At 33.4% G+C, this 3,031-nt stretch overlaps 1 long non-coding RNA gene across 1 annotated transcript; it reads right to left on the reverse strand.

Moving 5' to 3' along the window:
- Nucleotides 1-363: 363 nt before the first annotated feature.
- Nucleotides 364-2,521, reverse strand: LOC143056108 (uncharacterized). Its single transcript, XR_012972245.1, has 2 exons — nt 1,730-2,521; nt 364-791 (listed from the first exon to the last, which is right to left on the reverse strand). It is a non-coding gene; the product is annotated as an uncharacterized LOC143056108 (long non-coding RNA).
- Nucleotides 2,522-3,031: the final 510 nt, after the last annotated feature.

Raw genomic sequence — 3,031 nt, forward strand, 5'->3', positions numbered from 1 at the left:
AGAAACGCAGTTGAAATAAATCGAAAAAAAAGTGAAATCTCAAAAGAACTGAGGAAAATCAATTCGGAAAGTCCATCATCACATGGCAAAATCAAATTTAAAAAACACATCAAAAACGAATGGACAAGAGCTATCACATTCCTGACTTGGTACAGGCATTTTCATAAAAAGGTGGATTAAATCTGGTTTTCTAGCGCTAACCCCCTCACTTTGATGACAGTCTCGTCAAATGCCGTTATATTTACAATGATGCGTTAACTAAAACAGACACAATAAATAAAATAATCCAAATATGGGTACAGCAGTCATCGTCGTGTAAAATTTTTAAAAGGAACAATTTAACAGAACACAAAAACATCTATCTACAATTACATTCATTAAAATTTTAATAGCAAATCACTTAGTTATTTGTAATACAGAAAGGACTGAATATCGAAAACCGTACAAATGAAACGTTGAACTAGCTTTGATAATAATGGTGTCACCTTTAGATAAACGTTCTAGTGAATCAAAAGTCGTAGTTTTCACATCTGAGTCATGAGCATTGTGCAGATATATGAAATTCAGCACATTGTTGTTCTTATACAAGATAGCCTTGCCCCCTTTTGTGTTCGTCATTAAAGAAATAGATATCCTATATAATCCATCTTTGTCACATGTAAAGTAGCCTTTGTTTCGAATGTCGGCTAAACGTGTGCTGTTTAATCCATTTGATGTTCCTATTCCAGTAAACAGGATCGTAGATCCTGACGAGTACGTCTTTTCAACAGGATAAAGTGAAACTGCAGCAGCTGTAATTTAAATTATATGTTTTTCTGTATACTTTTGTTCAACTTAGGTGATACCAGCATAAAATGATTTATAATAGAATGCAATATATCAATTTGATCGTTGTCCTCGGCGAATATCAGTTTTTCACAAGTAAAAGAGGCACATATCAGCCGCTAGACGCAATTGAAGCTTTAAATTTCGTTATAGGCGCTCATTCACTTCTAAGATTTATGTCTTATGGCTGATATATACCTATACCTATTGGCATAAGAACCTAGAAGATATAATTTTTACTTTGTCAAATCCAGTGATCGTATACTATTTCCTAATAAGTGTTTAATTACGTTTCAATATTTACATTCATGCCTTATGGTTGATAAAAGTGATTTTGAGGAATTATTGTACAATCAGTGATACAATGGACATAAAGTAGATTGTTTTTTTTGTAAAAAAAAAAATTTCAATCATAATTTATTCACTAAAGAACATATAAAATGTTCTAAAGTTACGGGTTGTAAGGTATAGGAAAATATGGTATGAGTGCCAATGAGACAACTCTCCATCCAAATAACAATTTATAAAAGTAAACTATTATAGGTGAAGGTACGGTCTTCAACCGGGAGCCTTGGCTCACACCGAACAACAAGCTATAAATGGCCCCAAAATTACAAGTGCAAAACCATTCAAACGTGAAAACCAACGGTCTAATCTATATAAAAAAACGTGAAACGAGAAACACGTATAAATTACATAAACAAACGACAACTACTGAACATCAAATTCCTGACTTGAACAGGTGTACTTATTTGTTAACACATTCGCCACAATGTGATTTTAGTATGCATTATGGTTGTGTTAGCTCTCATTGGCGTATACCTCTTATCTTTTTCTATTGATACTTTGATACTCATTATAACTGTTTAACTTCACTCTTTATTAAACATTATAAATATTATACTTCTCTGATTATAAGCTGTTATATCGTCCAAAGCCTTTGCCACTTTAATGGAATTCTGACTGACATCTACTGCCACCTTCTGGATACGAGCTTTGTTTCGTGTTTCGGACGACAGAAACTGACTATTAGTCGTTTGTTCTAATACCATGGTTTTATTATAAAGTGCCAGGAAGTCCTGTTTACGTGCATTATCACTAGATTGTAAAACAACAATTTGACTGTTGGTATTTTGTAGTTCGTGTTCTAAATGGTCTGTTTGATTGCTAATTCTAAACACGGCCTGTAGGTCAGCAACACTCTTAAACTGATTCAGCGACTGAATTTCGGTATCAAAATAATGCGTTTTATTCTCGAACGTAGCATAGTTCTGCTTTATTTGATGGTATTGCACTTCCAGCGCAGAATGACTTTTTCGAAGAGAATCTAACTCCATTTTCAGTTGAATATTTTCACTTTCGACATCAAGTAAGCGATTGTCCAATACTTCCGTTTTATTTTTTAATTCTTTTACATATTGTTCTAATGTACTGTTTTCCTTATTAAGCGCATGAAGTTTATTTCCTACTGCCGTTTGCGTTTGCGCAAGCTCATTATACAGTTGAGTCACAACATCCTCCAAATGAACACGAGCTTGCCGTTCCTCGATAAAAAAATCCATCAAAAGTTTATAATGTTTGTCTGTCAAGTACTGTCCACTACCGGGAGGGTTTGTGGTATCAACGAGAAATCCATCACAACCTATAAACAACAGGATAAACACAAAGAACATTTTGATTCTCAGTTACTGTCTGATGAAATGTTCAACAATGGCAAATGATCAGAAAATCAAGGTGAATAGATAACGCTTTAATTTCTAAAAATAAATTGAACTCCAAATTCTGACAGATCTATAATTGATTTGTGTATGGCCCTTTTGGTGCATTTTGACTTTCTTTATCAACGGGCGTAAATCGTAAAATATCTATCTTCTCCTTGAATTTTATACAATGTTCACAATATTCTTTTTCGAATTCATCGCAGTCAAGGCTATCCATAATCAAGGTTAATTGAGATACTAATGCAATCTTCATTTATAGATAGTATATCAATGAGTTTTCTTTTCCATATTTTAGTCACCAGTCGTTTTATAATAAGATCAAGTTTACGGTGTCAGATAATTTTTGGGTTTCAATGTGTACTTTACGTATTTATTATAATATTTAATGTTATGGACAACTACAGGTGGTAATGGAATTGCATTCTATGCATGTATGTTCTTTTTGTGAAGGAAGGCGTAGTGCCAGAAGAGAACAACCGACCTTT

This window comes from Mytilus galloprovincialis, chromosome 13, assembly GCF_965363235.1.
Source record: "Mytilus galloprovincialis chromosome 13, xbMytGall1.hap1.1, whole genome shotgun sequence".
Taxonomy (NCBI): Eukaryota; Metazoa; Mollusca; class Bivalvia; order Mytilida; family Mytilidae; genus Mytilus; species Mytilus galloprovincialis.